The sequence below is a fragment of the Microcebus murinus genome, chromosome 10, assembly GCF_040939455.1.
Source record: "Microcebus murinus isolate Inina chromosome 10, M.murinus_Inina_mat1.0, whole genome shotgun sequence".
NCBI classification, from domain to species: Eukaryota; Metazoa; Chordata; class Mammalia; order Primates; family Cheirogaleidae; genus Microcebus; species Microcebus murinus.
This window is the reverse complement of record NC_134113.1, coordinates 30,349,762-30,369,164: the sequence shown is the minus strand read 5'-3', so window position 1 is coordinate 30,369,164 and position 19,403 is coordinate 30,349,762.

Below are 19,403 nucleotides of genomic sequence, written 5' to 3'. Positions count from 1 at the left end.
CAAAATTTTCACTCTATGTAAATTAACCACAGTCTAATTTCCTAATATAGTGATTTATTTATCAAAAATGACATTCCTGAATTAGATTAGTAGAATAATACACACACATACATAACTGAGTATACCTACACACACACACACACACACACACACACACACACACACACACACACATATATATATAATACATATATGTTAGGGTAATAGTAAGATAGCTATGGTTATATCTACCTATTATTCACCCATACATTTACAAACAAAAGTATAGATTAATTTGTTGACCAGTTAGATGTGGCCAAATGAATAACCAAATCGCAGATTTTCACTATGCTATTTGGTTGGTGCAAAAGTAATTGCGGTTTCAAACCATGAATTTTATAACTAGGCTCAAATGCATCTTCTTTATTCATATATCTTGCCCTTGGCCTAGGAAGACTCAAATAGCTGGAAGATAGAATAGCTGTGACTTCTTGAGTATCTCTCTATACATCTTCATGGTCTCTTCATGCAGTCTGTACAGCATGGTGGCATCATGGTAGCCAGACTTCTTATATGGCTGTTGAGGGAAAGAGAGAGAGAGAGAGACAGAGAGACCATATTACCTTGTATGACCTGTTCCCAGACGTCCCACAGTATCTGCTACATTCTGCTTGTCCGAGCATTCACAAAGGCCCACCAAGTTTTTAAAAGGTATGAGTGGAAGGGACATAGACTCCACCTCTTGACTGGGAAGTGACGAGGGTTTGCGAGATTGAAACTATTGATGCAGCCATTTTTGAAAAACACAATCCACAACAATGGTGCTTTTATTGAATGTATTTGAGGATCTGTAGTGATGTTACCACACTCATTTCTGATATTAATCATTTGTGTCTTCTCTTTTTTTCTTCATAACTGGCTAGTGGTTCATCAATTTTATTGATCTTTTCAAAGAATATAGCTTTTGATATTATTGATTTTTTCTATTATTTTTTGTTTACATTTCCATTGATTTTTGTTCTTATCTTTGTTATTTCTTTCTTTTTCTTTCTTGGGATTTAATTAGTTTTTTATTATTGTTTCTTAAGGTAAAAACTTAGGTAAATAATGTGAGATATTTCTTCTTTCCTAATGTGAGCATTTAATGCTACGAGTTTTCTGTTAAGCATTGCTCTAACTGCATCCCACATAATTTATATGCTGTGTTTTCATATTTATTTAATTCAAAATATTTTTTTAATTTTCCTTGTGACTTCCTTTTCAACAGAGGATATTGAGAAGTATACATTTTGATCAGCAGTATATGGGAATTCTTATTACTTAAGAATTGTGAGAAATAAATTTCTATTGTTTATAAGCCACCCTGTCTATGGTAAATTGTTATAGCAGTCCAAACTGACTAAGACAGTAACATCCATTATATGGATATACTGCACTTTCTTTATCAATTAATAAGTTGTTGGGCCCTTGGGATATTTCCACACATTTTAATACTATGTTTTAAAATATGTATTTGTGGTAACTTTATGGTATATTATGCCTTACATGACTATAAAACATTCATATTAACTTATTTAATTCTCACAAGGGTATTTACTATTATTATCACTATTTAATAGATTAACAAAATTTAGAGAGGTTGAGTAGCTTACTCAAGGTCAAATAGCTAGCACAATGGAGAAAAATATTGTGCCCAAGTAGTGATGGGTTCCAAGCTCCTAAATACCTACAATACTTCCCCTTGGAAATGAGATTACAGCTTTTGCCCTTATTTAGTTTCTACAAGTTTACTCTATCAGGATTATGCTAATTCTAAGAGCTAAGCCATTAAAATCACCTGGGCTTGGAGCTTTCTGAAAAAATTTATTTTTTAAATGTTTTTCTTAATTAATAGTTACTGAGATTTTTAAAAAAATTTTTCCTAAATCAACTTTGGTAATTTATCACACATTTTTCCATGCTTAATTTATTAATGTCTAAGAATTTATTTAACATTTCTCTGTGGCTCAGCTGGGGAACATTTGTGTATTAGGGTTCTCCAGAGAAACAGAACAGAACAGATATGATAGATGATAGATAGATAGAGATAGATATATAGATAGATGATAGATAGATAGATAGATACATACATACATAATGATGAATTAACTCACACAATTTCAGAGGCTAAGATGTCCCATGATCTGCCATCTACAAACTGGACCCTCAGGAAGGCTGGTGATGTAATTTCAGTTTGAGTCCAAAGGCCTGAGAACCATAGAAGCTAAGGGTTTAAGACCCAGTCCAGGAGCAGGAGAAGACAGATGTCCCAGTTAAACAGGCAGAAAGGAAGCGGATGACTCTTTCTTTCCTCTGCTTTTTTGTTCTATTTAGTCCCTCGATGGATAGGATGGTGCCCACCCACATTGAGAAGGGCAACCTGTTTTACTGAGTCTCCTTATTCAAATTCCTTTTTGTTCTTTTTGTTTAATGACAGGGTCTTGCTTTGTCATCCAGGCTACAGTGCAATGGCATGATCATAGTTCACTGTAGCTGCCAACTCAAGCAACCCTTCTACCTCAGCCTCCTGAGTGTCTGGGACTAAAGGTATATGCCACCATGCCTGACTAATTTTTTTTTAAATTATTTTTTATTTTTGTAGAGCTGTAGGTCTTGCTATATTGCCCAGGCTGGACTCAAACTCCTGGCCTCCAGCAGTCCTGCTGTGGCCTCCCAAAGGGCTGAGATTACAGGCTTGAACCACCATACCTGGTCTCTCCGTTCTTTATGCTAAAAGCCAGAACCAGTCTCTGTGGAGATGGATCAGAGACAGGTGGAAGCAAGTTGGAGTACCTGCCAGAGCAGGAAACAAGGAGCCTACACGGCTTCATATTGCAGTCCCTGCCTTCTTTCTCCTGAGTAGGCATGCTGAGTTTCTGCATCATTAGCAGGAGTGTGGCTCCTCTCTTTGATCTGAAGCTTCATTCTCAAACCTAAAGCTTGACAGGTGTAGAATAGGTACAGGTAGTCACTATAGGAAAGTATTTCTAAACTGCATGGTAGTAAGTTGCCTGCTTCTAACTATCTTCAACAATGAGATAATTTGTACCAAAAGAATCTTCAGTCTTTCTCCCCTCCCTTCTCTCTCTCTAGTAAATATTCTGCCTTGCTTGGAGCAATCTATCATTACTAGTGATGTCATTCACAAATGTGATATTACAAGAATCTTCTTTAGCTGACAGTCCAGGATGGGAGTTTTAACAGTCTATAAATCTGTGAATTTATCACACATTTGTTTATAAGTCCAGATAAAAATGAATTTTATTTCCAGAAGAAATTCATGTCCTGTATAATAGTAAAAAGAATTTCAAAATAACATGATGACTGCAGTTTTCATCACTTACTAAATCTTTTCAAAATAGCTATCCTTAGGATATTAGTTCCTTTATAAGTCTATCCTTTGGATACAGCTTTAATAATGACACTTGCATTAACAATTTATGACAATTGGTTATTAGGTATGAGAAGCCCAAGTAAGCCCTCCTGAATGTTAATAAAATAATTAAACATGGTATTTAAAGGATCCAAATTTGGTTAGAGAATAAAAAAATTCTTTATTAGAACATCCGGGTTTTTTTAAATGATTTTTATTTGTTGTAACTAAGTATCATTATGCACATAATTCTGGAAATAGCATTTTCTAAAGATACGTATCAGCCTGACACCATAAAAATTGTTGACATAGTTTGAAAAATGGTATATATAAAATTAATTATGTAAAAACATTGGAATTCATGGAATTGGAACTAGTTTTTAAGTGAGTCTTATGTCTCCTGTGTAGAGAAAAAAGAGATGTCAATGAAAATTAAAAATATTAATCTAAAAGGCACCCTCCCCAAGCCTATTATTACCCCTTGTGTTTCTCATTCCGGAACTCTTAATCCTAGGCTACTCCTCCTTTTCCAAGCTTCCAAGCCTTCCTCAGCCTGACGGGAGAGTTCAGGCCCAAGGTTTTCCTGATAACTTGCCCAAAGCCTCTTCCCCAAAGGCATGAAGATTTCTCTTTCTTATAAAGTTCTGAGACTCTCCCAAAAGATGTATAAACTGTCACTGTGTCCCCTGGTTGACAATATTTCTGTCCATTCATACTCCTTATGAATTCACAGCATGTGGTGGTGAGATGCCAGCCACTTTGGGTTCTAAATCATTATGTATCATTTATCTCCCCATTGCTTTTATGTTTGTTTCTTTGGTTGGTTGGTTGTTTTTCCCTAAGGGACTGGGAAAGTAGGCTCAGTATGCTATTTTCTCTGGATTTTGTAGTAAGCTGTCCTAGGAGTACAAACTAGAATTTTGGCATCTTAAGCTATTCCTTGTCTGCTCTATTTAGAATACCTCCCACCCCTTAATCATGCCTTCAACATTTTCCTCCCTAAGACTTATCACTGCCTAGAATATGTCTAGGCATTTGTCTATTATACATTTGTCTATTGTTTGTTTTTAACACCGGAATGTAAACAGTAGGAGTTCAGGGTTTTTGTTGGTTTTGCTCACTGCTCTATCCCAAACACCTAGAGCCATGCCTGGCACACATTAGGTACTTAATAGCTATTGGATTAGTAAATAAAACAATGAACAAACACATTCTGGAGAAAAGGGTTCAGAGTTGGTAATAGGGTTCAAAAATGTGACTTTGTAGTAGCAGAATTCCGAGTTTAGTAGCTTTACCAGGGTGAGTAGGGTTTAGAAATGATTTGTGTTATTATGATATATTGCCATGGGTGCTTGCTTATGTGGGGCTGAAGGAATATGTGAATGAATGTCCGAGTAAGTGCCCTGAGAGGAGTAGGCGCACAGTGGGAGCACAGAGAAAGTTCTGACTGTCTGTGAGCAGGTTGTGGAGAGGTGTTGCCAGGCATGGAGTTACAGAGGAGAAAGCATTTACTCTACATTCTGAAGGAGTTGTGGGCAGAGAAGGGCACTCCAGGCTGAGGGAACTGAACAGTCAAAAGCAGAGGTGAAGAAGATCCTGGCATCTTGAGATAATTCCTTATTTATGAAATAAGGCTGGAGATGTAGGTTGGGGCAGGATTAGAAAGTATCTCCATGATTTAAAATTTTTATCCTGTAGGCTATGCAAAATTACTTAAAATTGTAAAGTGTGCGTGTGGGTGTGGGTGACCATGTTATATGTTTCAGAAACATGAAAATTTTTGACGCAAAATGTTTGGGATTGGAGGAGGAAAGAGACTTCATATAGGGCTTCCTGCTAGGGAGCCATTCCTTTGGCCCAAGTGGAGAGGATGAAGACTGAGATAATAGCAATGAGCACAGGGAGGAGGTGACAGAGTAAATAACTATTGTGGAGGTGGACTCCAGAGGATTTGATGATTGGCTGACATGAAGAAAAAGGAGGAATGAGGAATGGTGATGAATGCGGGGAACTGATATAGGTGATACATGGGGAAGAGGGAACAGGCTTGGTGGAAAGGAGAGGAGGAAGACTCCTGAAAGTTTCCTGTTCAACATGCCATGTTTGAGCTGCTGGAGGCTATGCAGAAGGTGGGCCTGGACCCCGATGTACAATGAGCCTGCAGGTGCAGATGTGAGTGTCATTGCTGGGCTATGGCATTTTACGAGCACGCATAAAAGCATCTTATGTTTCTAGCATGGAACCTGAGGTATATGAATATTAAATAGAAACCAGTAAAGACAGAAAATGAACACCAAGTTCCACCAGAACGAGAGGAGAGGAAAGGGAAGAGGAATCTTTGCAGATGGAAGAAATGGTCGACTGACAAATGCTGCAAAGTCAAGAGGAAGAAATTTAGCAACTAGGGCTTGAGTAATCTTCCTAAGAGAGATTTCAGTGGCTGAAGGTGACAGCTGGATTGTGGGGTTTGGAGGGTGAGAAGGTAGAGTAAAGGCTGTATATTTTATATGGATGCATCCAGCATCCCCCAATGTACCCTCAGCTCCACCCCATGCAGTCCTCACTGAAACAGATTCTCAGTCCTGCAGAGCTTGCAATTAGGTGAATTCATTTAGCACCTTGTGTTCAAGTGTGGACTCTATAATAGTGTTCATGAGTTTACACGATGTGACTGCCAGCCCTTTCCTCTTCCTTTAGCATCCTCGCAGATATTTTTTTTATGTGACTGGTGAACATCACTTACTGACTAAAATGTATTTGAGGAAGTGAGTGAGGTCCAGGAAGTTTTCATGTCTAAAAAGGTCAAGAGTGGATGCTTCAGTTACCAGTAGCTGTCATGCATCCTGAGGTTTCCTTGATTAAGTCTGATACTGTGCTGATGACAGTATCTTCTGTCACCTATATGACAGAAAAAAAATGCCTCTGTCTTTCTTTAAGCAGAACTTTTCAAAAGCTAAAGGACAAAAAGTACACAAGCACATGTACACACACCTACGTATGTAATTGTATAGAAAAGTCTGAAGGGTAAATACCCAACAGTGAGCAGTAAGTAACTCTGGGGAGAGGAATGGGATTGGGGGGAGGGATAAAGGCAGAATTTCACTTTTTAATTTATCTTCTTCTGTACTGTTTAAATTTTTCAGTAGGCAGATATTCAGGCATTACTTGCACAGTTCTTCATAAGCCTCCCACATCTCCTTATGTGGGAGGCTGCCCTTTCCATACTTTACCCCACACAAAATACTATATAGAGTTTATAGTGCCTTGAGGTTTAAACATAATTTCTACTTGTTGACAAGTTAGTCTTAATTATGAGCCTGTTGGTGAAGGGAGAGGCTAACCCAGAATAGAATAAAAATATATGTAAATACTGTGAGCAAAATTTGGTGCCCTTTCCAGCAGCTAGACAGATGGTGTGGTACATTTAGTCGAAATACAGATTCCCAGGTCCCACTCTTGACATGCCAAACTGGATGCTGTGCAGATGAGACCTAGGAGCTTACACTTTCAAAGAGCACTCTCGGTGATTCTCACGTATACCAACATTTGAGGGGCTCTGGCACATACAAAAGAGTACTCACTTAGAAATCTGGAGGCCCAGGTTTGAGTCCTGACACTTATCATTTGAAGGCATTGGACAAATTGCATATTTTCTCAGAGCCATTCCCTTCTAGGATTCTCCAATTTGAGTGATTGTAAATGTGACAAAGCACAGTGAAGAATCTTCTTTTGTCATGTGTATATTTATGCCTGGCTCTACCAAGTAGGAAGCCTTTAATGAGGTTGTGTTTCTTGAAAGTAAACCTAAGTTGCAAAGTTTCTTTATCTGAGCTTATCAAGCCCTCAGGTGCTTATCAGTGATGGGAATTCCTGTGCTAACGGTCATGGGTGTGAGTCATGAGGGGGATCCTTGCCCGTGTGGCAAAAACACAGCAGTCGTGAACATTTCTCCTGTTTCTTCCTAATTTGTAAATATTTAGATGTGCAGTGTCTGGGGCAGGAGGTGGCATAGGGAAGAGAGGCACACCTGTAAACATGAAGAAGTTCTATTCCTTCACGTCAAGGTCACCAAAATACAAAGTTACCTTTCATGTGGGTATGGCACTGTACTGTCAACTCTTTTCTATGTTTAGAAACTGGACAATGAGGACACATGTGTGCAAGCTTGTTTTGCTCCTGTGCTGGCACTTTGGACCAGATCCCCCATCTCCTGGCAATGCTGTGATCAAGGGTCAGCTGGTGCAATGGCCTTAGAGTGACATCCTAACGTGAGAAAGCTGGAGCAAGCAGTTGGAGAACATCAGGATAGATATTCTTTCTTCTCCTGGCCTTTGCTCTGCTTTTAATGTAGAAAAGAAAAAAGGAAGAAGGAAGAGTTGCTGTATTTTTGGTATTTCACCATACAGAAATTCAGGGGAATCTCTTTTTTTCAGTTGACATGATTATATTACAAGAAAGTCTAGTGAAATGAGACAAATAAGGTAAATTTATCATTACAAAAACGAATAATTTGACATATATAAGTAGAACTACATGGGAATTTTTTACATTTGTTTAAGATTACAATTAAGGACATAAAAATGGGTTTTCATTGTTATGTATAATTCTCTACTGAGTTCAGCACAGCCCAGTATGTCATACACACACACACACACACACACACACACACACACGCACACGCACACGCACACACACGCACACGCACACACGCACACATTGCCCTAAAATTTCCTAATGGTATGTAAGATATCAAAGTCCCAGTTATATTAAATATTTTGTAAGACATCGTGTCCCTTTTTTGCTGTGTTTCCTTTTCTTTTCCAGCCCTAGAACTATTGCCCTTTCTTTTCCTCTCTGTCCCTCCCTCTCTTTTTACCCTTTTTAAAAGTAACAGCTAATACAATTAAGCCCCAATAGCACTTTTCCGTAGTTTGCAATGATTTAATACATGTGCAGTAGGACAATATTTTTAAAAGTGCAACCATTTATAAATGTTATGGTGGGAAGAGCCTGGAGAATTCAGGATTCAGTGTTGAGTAGAGTGGAGACTGTCCTTTTGTTTAGAAAAATCACCTTAACAGGAATAATACTTATGAAAAGCTAAAGTCTGGAGCACATCTGATGAAAGAGGTTTACAGAAAGAAAAAATTGCTCTGCTAAATAGTGAAAAAGACAGTGTCCATTGACTCGGCAGGCAATTCTGAGAGATTGCTAGCCCAACTAACTCTTTGCTTCCCCTGGGTGCTGGATGATGGGGCAGAAGACAAGGGACACTGGGGGACCATAAGAGACAGAGTGAAAGACACTGATTTACAGAGCTCTGGGATTCAGCCCTGAGGTTCAGGAGAAAGGGAGGGAAAAGACAAACAGGGCACTTCTTGCAAAAGGGCATAGCACATGATCTCTAGGAGTACCAATAATATCCCATCTCAAATGCTTTACTTTGTTGTGATTTCTTCATTGATATTTAAATTTCCAATTAATTATTGAAGTTTATTAATCATTGGAGCATGGATTAAACTTTGCTAAGGAAATTTCAAGGTGGTTCTTTGACCACAATTGTACTGAACTCATGCTAAGTGTAGTTGTTTCCTCTTCTGAGGTTAACAGGAAGGGAGCAGTGTTGTTTCATGTGACACTGTCAGTCCTTAAATTCTATGAGTCAACCAGCAATAAAAGAGCAAAAAATGAGTAGTGACACCCAAGTTTGGTCAAGGGAATGTGCAAGTATTCTCCACGGTTCTTAGTAAAATTAAGAAAACGGGGCTAGGCCGGAGGCTCACGCCTGTAATCCTAGCACTCTGGGAGGCTGAGGTGGGCGGATCATTTGAGCTTAGGAGTTGGAGACCAGCCTGAGCAAGAGCGAGATCCTGTCTCTACTAAAAATAGAAAAAATTAGCTGGGCATGGTGGTGCATGCCAGTAGTCCCAGCTCCTTGGGAGGATTGCTTGAGCCCATGAGTCTGAGGTTGCTGTGAGCTAGGCTGATGCCCTGGCACTCTAGCTGGGGCAACAGAGTGAGACTCTGTCTCAAAAAGAAAAAAAAAAAAAGGAAAGTGGGATGTGAAAGGGGACACAGATGTCTGTGATCATGCAAGATGGAAAGATTTTTATTTGGAAATTAAAGGAAAAGACAACTCCAAAGTCCTGAAAACTTGAGTACCCCACAGTTAGTCATATTATATTGTATCTTTGAAATGCCTTGCATTTATGGTTATCCATTTTATAAACATGAGTGTGTGTGGCACTTATACATCTATGAGTTAATGGTTTTCACATTCCTTTAAGTTTAGGATTATTCTATTTAAAGTTACTTTGTACAATATTATATGCTCTATGATGTTAGGAGGATTAAATTTTATCCAGAAATGTCAGACTACTGTGTGATTGTAATGAAAAAGATGGGTGATGTTAGAGAGACTGTCCTCTTAGAGGGCATCTAACTTTAAAAAAAAATGAATGGAGTTTACTTGATCAACAAAGCTCTTGAAAGGGAATGTTGATGGAAAAACAATCTGACTTTGTAAGCAGTTACTGTGTTGTTTTCCACTATCACCCTGGAATCCTGCCATTTATACAATGCCTGCTTTGCAATCCTAGTTTTTTCTTAGTCACTGCTTTATTCTCCAAAATTCTCTTCAGATTAAGAAATACAAAACCATACTCAGTGATTCATGGATAAAAAATCCACAATCCATAGTCCTTCTCCAGCTCTGACGATCCCTACGCCCCCCTTGAACTTTTCAGTTTAAAGACAGAGGCACTTTGGAGAAGATTTAAATTAACTTTTATCTCAAATTGTTGTAATTGAGTTAAAATTCATCCAATTCTTATTGACCTCTTTCTAGTCCTAACAGTGAGTGTTTTACAGACAATATTCCTTAAGCATAGTTATTTTTAATCCTTTTGGAAAAAACTGTGTTATTAGTCAATAGTCCGGTTCCTGGGATCAGAAGGTGAACTTGGGTATTAATTGTGGTTGACACTGCACACCCTCCATCAGCGATTATATCAGAAGCCAGGGGCCTTCGGGGAGTTATAAATTGGTGCCGCAGGCCTGGCGCCAGGCACAGACAGGGCCTGGCCCTTGGTCATGACAGATACTCCACTGTTAAAGTGATTTCTGGATGTTGTGACCTATTACCAGCTCCCCTGCCCTGAAATGCACAGCCAGTATTGAATAAACTTGCCATTAATTTGTCTTTTTGCTTTTGTGTTCCCTTACTTTTCTGGCCTCCCTTTCTTCGTTTCATTCACCTCATTGGGAGTTAAAAGACTATCATCTGCGAAGGGGTCCTGGAAGAAGTTCCCTGGACCTCAGAATGTGTGAGAATTAGAAAAGGACACTTAGGAGGAAGCAGGTATTGAGAAAAAAAACTTGGGAGATAAAGAATTTCCTCCAAGGATGTCATGCTCATAGCAAAGAGAGATAGTGTAGGTGTTTCCTGGGAAAGAAAACATCATAGCTAAAATACTCAAAGGGAATCAGGCTGAGAAAGAAAAGAAGGTGGAAGAACTGGCTGGGAATGGGGAACAGAGGAATCAAGAGGGTGGAAAAGAAAGCAGCAGGATGCTTAAGGAACATGTGTTAGAGTCTCCCCAATCCACAGTATATACTCAGGCTTTCCTCACAACTGAATTTTTCTGTAATTTAATTAGACTTCAAAGTAGAGGTGTTCCCAATAATTATCTATACAGACACATATTAGAAAGTTCATAAAAATAAATTTGATTATTAGATATGAAAATCCTTTTTTCCTCCTTATTTAGGATTCAGGACCTAATGGAGAAGGGACTCAATCCTAATGGAGAGGATTTCTCATAAACTGCTATTTAAAAAACAAATCCTGTCCTTTTCTCTTCCTTTTCTCTCACAGCCTTATGTGACAATGGACCGAAATGCATTAGAGTTTTACTGGGGAGACAAAAGTGAGAAAAACCTTTAGTAAAGGGGATGAGAATGTTTGCTTTTCCCTCTGCTCCCCTGGGCCTTAATTCACTAATGTCGTCATCAGCATTTTTTGTATGCTGGATTTACAGTGAATATTCAGTTTTCAATTAACTGTACAATATGTATGTACTTTATGGACTATCTAAAACTTATTTTAAATTTAATATCCAAATATTAGGTAGGGCTTTAGGGAGTGAATTTCCTCCCATTATGCAATTGGTATGTAAACATGAAGAAAGTTGCAGCAAGCATCAGCAGAACATAGAAAAGTTTTATGTAAAAAACAAAACTCAAGCATGCAGAACATCTAGAATCAAATGTTGGTTTCGGTTGTCTATGTTTTGAGATTATTTCTGCCATTAAAATTACTCCTCATTAACATGAATGACTGCCAGTCGATCAAATTTTGGTGCCTGGAACTCATAGGTAAATGAGAAGATTATACCATAAAACCACTGATAAGTACATTCATTTTTATGATTTTTTTCATTTCTTTTTTATATTTCAGCATATTACAGGAGTACAAATGTTTAGGTTACACATATTGCCTTTGCCCCACCTGAGTCAGAGCTTCAAGTGTGTCCATCCCCCAGACGGTGCACACCACACCAGTTAGGTGTGTATATACACCCATCCCCTCCTCCCCTCTACCACCCACCTGACACCAGATGAATGTTACTACTATATGTGCACATAACAGCTACCAGTGGAACTACTATTTGATCCAACAATCCTATTACTGGGCATCTACCCAAAGGAAAAAAAAGACATTTGATAGGTACATTCTTAAACGGCCAAATATCAGACACTTTTCCAGAATCACCCTTAATCTCATTGTAAAATCAGAGGAATAATAAAAGAAAAAAATTCTTTCAAAAGCTTCCAGTTTTTTTCAACTTATTATATAGTTGGTTAGAGTATCATATCCACATTTTTGCAAAAATTAGACCACTTGTGCCAAGATAAATATTGTGCAAACCTCTAAGTTATCATAATGGCCCCAGAAGTAAACTTACAACAAACAAAAAGAAAACAATTCTTTGTAAAAAGCATTATAAGCAAGGCCGACATTGCAAAGTATTCTTGATAGACATTCAATACCTACCTCGGGAATATAGGAAGTATACATTTTTACCTATATTTTGGAATACGATTTAAGAAAGAGCTTATACTTTTGGATTGTTTTAGTTTGTCATAGTGGAGAGGAATGTTATAATATCAAAAAGTCTTCTTAACTGCTTTTGTTAACTGTATTTATAAAAGTCATCAATAGTCTTTTTTTATGTTCTACTTTGGGCTGTGGTTGGGTCTCCCTAAAAATTTCCTGTTCACCTTTCTACTTGAGGTCACTGTGATGGTTAATTGTGTGTCAACTTGACAGAACCACAGGGTGACCAGATAGTTGGTTAAGTGTTTTTCTGGGCGTGTATATGAAGGTGTTTGTGGGTGAGATTAATGTTTGAATCTGCATACAGAGTAAAGTAGATTGCCCTCCCTAATATGGGTGGGCTAATCTAATCCACTAAAGGCCTGAATAAAACAAAAAGTCTGAGTAAAGGAGAAATCATTCTCTCCACCTGATGGTCTTTGAGCTAGAACATTGGTCTTCGCCTGTCTTTGGACTTGGACTAGAAGAACTATACCATCACTTCTCTTGGGTCTCTAGCTTGTTGACTGCAGATCTTTGGGCTTCTCAGCCTTCATAATTGTGTGAGCCACTTCTTTGTAATAAATCTCTCTTACTCTCTTTCTTTCCCTCTCAATGATATATAAAGATGACAGATATAGATACAGATATAAAATCTCCTTTGGTTCTATTTCTCTGGAGAACCCTGACTAGCACAGTTACCTGTTTAACTTTCTCATGAGACTATTAACAGAAGCTATGCTGGACTATAAAAACACCAGTTTCAAAGATTTGTATTCCCATCCCACTATTTCTTCAAATAGAAAGCTCCAAGAGGGAAAGCAAGAAGAGCCATTCCCATTCATGTGCCTCAGAACTCTGTCCCAAGGCAACCCCATTTAAACAGACCATCAGAGCAGGAAAGCGCTGCTCTGAGCCTTCACTTCTGGCTCACTTCATGTAGTTCTATGTTGTTTGCCTCTGGCTTGGGGTCCCAAAATGCTTTTAGCATCTGGCAGCCACTTGCTCACTTCCCAACTGCTGATATGATGCTGCTGCTGGAGGACTCGCCCAGCCTCTGGAAGATTACACCAGCCCCTGAAAGTCATCTTTGCTTTTATTTTCAAAGCCAAACAGTCTGGAAGCTTCTGATGGAGCTGCTTCTGACTTCCTCAAGGGCCTTCATCCTCATATGCACAGATAGATAGGCTTCTAGAAACTCCATAACCCTACATGACATTTTTAAAAAAATGATAAGTATCTTATTCTGGTAAATAGATCATATATTATTTCCATCTGATTTTCAAAAGGCCTCATGACCCCCAAAAGGAACTTTATCCTAGGGATTTGACAGGTTTTTCTGGTTCTTTAAGGCTTTCTGAGGCTTCATTTGCCTTGGGAAGAGATATCAACTCAGCCCAAATCATTGTTTGCTACATTGAGCCCAAAGGAGTTCAGCAGTATCTTTTCACTTTCTTAACCAATTCTCCTGTGCCTTAACTCAACAGGTTACATATGCTTCTTCCTCAAAAGAACATACCAAGTCTTCTCATCAGCCTCAGGTTGAGAAAAATAGTCAAGGTTAAGCACAACTGTACATTGTTTCAAGGAAATACTCTAGTCTCTAAGCTGTCAGGGTAGAGAATACACACATTTAATGTTTATTCAAATTACATGATACCTTGTCTCTCTTAGGCACATATATGAGTCAAAGACATATTTTTCCCACTTTCTCCAACATATCTTCCACCCCTTACCCCCCCCGCCCACCTATACTGGAGACACTGAAGTTCAATGTTAGGGTTTTCAGTGATACCCAACAAATACTTATTGAATGGCTCTATTATGTTCATGCTTGGATTTTGGTAGGTGTAAGCTACAGTACCAGGGTAGTTTCTGCCATATTTTTTTCCCGAGTAAAGGAATATTACTGGAATCCATTTGTGCTCTACAAATTTGCTACTATTCCACCATAATTTTTGAGGTTTACTCTTAATTATGTTCCTGTTGCCTAAAAGTAGGATTGCTCCTTGTCTGCATGGAGCTGCCAATCTAGCAGAAGAAAATAGAGGTAGTAAAAAGGGACAACTCTAGTAATGGTGTCTATGAAGTGCATGGGATTGCAGCCTAGGGAGTAATTAACTCTGCTTCCACGTGTGCAGATGAGGTAGAGCTAGGGAAAGCTACTGAGAGGAGGTTTCTCCTGGGTCCTGACATGAATATAATTTGGCTAGAGGGAGCAGTAGGAAGGGAAAAGAGAAGATCTCATAACTGTAAAATACTTTAAGACCTAAACAACTCTAGAGAGGCGTTCTTTCTTAAACTAATGTTTGGAAAACAATTACTGTTTGAATAAGAGTGTTTAAGTGTTCCTATTAAGCAATGTCTTTAAAATGCTTATTTAAGACCAAGAAATTCTGTGCCAGTTTTTTTTTTTTAATTCTGAAGCAGCTGTATGCCTTCAATGCCTTATTAGTTTTAATTTTAAACAACAATTTAAAAGCATTTTAAGGATTAATTTTTCTCTTGCTTTACCATTAAATCCATTTTGTAATACATAGGCACTCTAATTCCCTTATTTGTCTAACATTTATGGAGTGTTTTATGTACTTTACCTACTATATATTCACTGTCTTAGGAAAAGATTTAATGCTTTCTATAAAACAGAATTGCTACTGTCAGAAATGGTAAGATTTGATTTATTACAAGAGTTTATAAATTAGACTCATTAACACACTCCATATAACAAGTCGTTTTGGAAGAAATTTGTTTTACATGTTTAAAGTTGTTATAATCACAGGACAGAATTTCCAGAAATATCTAGTGTCCTCACCCAGTAAAAGATCAGAACCCTATGTTCTTTGTACCTTCATTAGGATTAGGATTAGGATTAGGATTATTTTTGGACAGTTATTTGAGAAAATATATCCACCAATATTTATGCACAATCATTTAGCCTTTCTTATTTAAATAACTCTTTAATGACCATAAATCTTTGTTGTGTCCAGTACTGTTTTCAATATTAAATGTTCTCTTTAGTAGATTCTTAGCCAAATTGCTATGCAGATATTTTTGTTGCTTTAGGCAAATGAAACTTCTGTCTAAAAATATAATGAATTTGAGCACCTATAATACACTATACGATGTGCTTAGTATCTGGAATACATGGCCTTAATGAAAAATAGGCTTGTAGACAAGGAATTATGGCAGCATCATTGCTTAGGTGCTATAGAAGAAATATGCATAAAGTGTCAGAGATGCACAAATGATGCACAACTAAATTCTGGTCAGGGAGAAAGGGGATGGCTTAGAGAAAGGCTACAGAGAAGGGAGAATATTTTTGCAAGATTCTGGATAATAAGCGGAAGGAGATTATTCTCGTTAACGGCAACATCATAAGCCCAGTGAGTGTGAGGAACAGTGAGAAGTCCTGCAGAGCAGGAGACGAAGTTGGGAATGAGGCATGGGCCACATTGGTCAGGGCCTGGTGCACCACTGAAGCTGAAGAGGAAGTGGCTAGGAGTATGTACTAGAAATATCACTTTGATAACAAGAAAGAAGAATGGATCTCTTCCAGAAAAGAGTAATGCCAGGAATACCAGTTTGTAGTTAATAGACAATATGAGAGCCTCAACTGTGGTACTCACAGTGGAGACAGACAAGACACATGGGGTATGAGAAATGTTAAAGATGGTGAACTTGACAAGATCTGGTGACCAATGGGGGGGAGAGAAAAGGGGAGACTTAATGGAAAAGGAAAAGTGACAAATTACTAATTTTTAGTTTGAGAAATAGAATTAATAGTATTATTAACTAATAGTGTTACTAAAGATATTAATGCTAATATTAAATACTATAAAACTGTATATTATATTATATAATTATATAACATATACTATATAACATATTAAATATAAACTAATATTAAATAATATTATTAACACTAATAGTATTAATTAGTATTATTAACTAATCCAGGAAAGATAGGATGAATTTTGGAGGAAGCAAAAGTATTTTATTCTGGGGAGAAATGCCTTTTATGACAAAGAACATGAACATAGGTTTCAATTTTGGTTCTCTATTACTTACTGGCTATGTGAATCTTGGGCAAGCCCTTTAACCTTTCAGAATCTCCTTTTTTCCTTTTAAAATACAGAAAATTATATTTACTTTGTCAAGTTGTTAGGGAGATTAAATGGCAAAATGTGTGTAAAGTGATCAGCACTTTCTTGGACTATTAGAGGCGCTCAGTAAAGGTCATTTTCATTCCTACCTTTTCCTTCTTTTGACTTTGAGGAATAATAAAGATCCAAGACAGTTAACCATCTAGACAGTGGAGTTGGTTAAAAAAATTTGGAAGCCCAGTCAAAGGAGGAAACCAATCAAAAGATTCCAGAAGGTTTTTCAAGCATAGCACATAATGTATTCAAAATTCTAAATGTACTTAAATTCTTCTTTGAGATTATATTGGGAGGTAAAATTAAAGTATCCAATAAGTTTTTAATGTGACTGAGTCCAGAGAAAGATAATTTGACCATAATTACCACTCCTATTATTAAATTATCTGTAGTTAGTATTATTTAATCCTAATCTCTATAGCCACTTTAGAAATAGTATTATATTCAAAACAGTTAATTTCTGTCAGTGTATCTTCCAAATAAAACAAAATTCAGCTAAGAAGTATTAAACAATTAAGAGCCACTAAAGTTAGCCAGAATAGGGAATGAATTCTAGAAAGTAAATGTGTTCTGAGAGGAGCACAACCAAGATAAGATATAGCTGTAATATTTTTTTTTTTTTTTTTTTTTTTTTTTGAGACAGAGTCTCGCTTTGTTGTCCAGGCTAGAGTGAGTGCCGTGGCGTCAGCCTAGCTCACAGCAACCTCAAACTCCTGGGCTTGAGCGATCCTTCTGCCTCAGCCTCCCGAGTAGCTGGGACTACAGGCATGCGCCACCATGCCCGGCTAATTTTTTTTTTTTTATATATATATATCAGTTGGCCAATTAATTTCTTTCTATTTATAGTAGAGATGGGGTCTCGCTCTTGCTCAGGCTGGTTTTGAACTCCTGACCTCTAGCAATCCGCCCGCCTCGGCCTCCCAGAGAGCTAGGATTACAGGCGTGAGCCACCGCGCCCGGCCTGTAATATTTTTTGATTGTGGTAAGATATGGGAATGGGGGAAGGAGGAGATGATAGAATAATTGGCAGGCAATTGGCAGTTGATAATTATTTTCTGAGTGAATAGATTCATGTTTCATTGAGAATTTTTTAATGAGTGTATTTTAGACCACTCTGTTCTTCTAAGTCATTATGCACTTAGCATTCTTTTCTGTTATGAATACAAGAAACAATTTTTTCCCCATAGAATGTCTGAATATACTACAAATGTCTCAATGCTAGTTTTAACATTCTGGATAGATTAAGGTTTTTCCTCTTTACTCCCTGCCACAAGAGGGCATATATCTCATTTTCTCTTAGAATTAACAGAAAATTACAGAGAATTTGAGCCATATCCAGTCTGTCCAGTTGTCTACCCTTTTCTGGGGTGTAAGATTGACAGAAAAGGAGATTCCCTACCACCTCATGGTCGCCTTTGGTAGAAAAAAGTTCTATCCACTTCCAAAAATTCTCATTTAGTGTAAGAGGTTTATCTAGTACTATCTAGAGATTTTCTTAACCTGTGTCAACCCTCCATACCAAGCAAAGTATATGGATTTACCACCTGTCCTATCAAATACTTTGGTATCATTCTATTAATAAGTGCCAAGGAGTACTGTGTTTCTATTTTGCAGTTTGATCAGTAAGATGGCACTTACTCTGCCCACCAAGCTTCATGATTCCACCTAATCTTTATTTTTCTTTATTCTTTTTCCAGAAAAGAGACAATCAGAAATCCTAGGAGATGACCAATTGGCTTATAGATCTAGCTTTAGAGGAAACAAGTTAGTGAAACAGCATAGGTTTGTATTTTTGTTACATTGTTATCACAGATATAAGTTTGTTCTAAACAAAAAACCTGCTTTTATTTTATTTTTCTAAGTTAAACATTGTCCCTTACCTAGAGATGGGTTATACCATCTCAAAAGATGCCTATTATTTCAGCTGTCTTGTTCCGTTAGAGGGCTGTAAGACCTATAACTGACAGCATACAATTTCCACTTGGCCTCTGGAATCTTCCCCAAAGCTTCCAAACCTTTGATTTTTGGGGCTTAATCCCCAAGCATTCCAGGCCCACCTACCTTAGAGTTACTGCTTCCTTTCAGGATAGCTTCCAGTCTCCCACAAATCTCCCTCCTCATGAAGTCAGGCCACTCTCTTTCATCCCTGTGAAACTTTCCATTAATATTTCAAAAATAATCCAGCTCCTTTTAAATTAAATTTTAGAACAAAGTCTCTAGAACACAAAACGTGCTTGCCTTATAAAGAGGGAGGAGGAAGAATGGTTCTCATTTTTACTGATGAGCCTATAGCAAAAATAAGTACAGCTGATTTCACCTGATCATCCTGTTGCATTGGTTTGCTAGCTTTTCCTGTTTTAATGGTTTTAGAAGCTCCCAAGTGGATGATTATCTCTTCCTGGCTTAAAAAAAGTGAGATCTTAGAACTGGGATTTGGGGTGTAGAGACCTCTAAGGTTGAGCAGATTTTTTTGTTTGCGTGCATTTTTGCATATGCAAGTATCAATAATTTAGTGTGAGGTACTATCAAGTAAAAAATGAGATATTCATCCCAAAAAGATTTTGTGGAGCACCATTTTTTTCTGGAGACTGAGATTGGTTTTGAGATTTGGGACAGAGATGTGAACAACACAGACAGATCATGGGATCTTACATTCTATCAGGAATTTTTTGGAGCAAGATGATGATTAAAATGATGATAGGCATTATCATAAATGCTGTATGTAAATTATTTCATTTAATATTTGCAGTAATCCTAT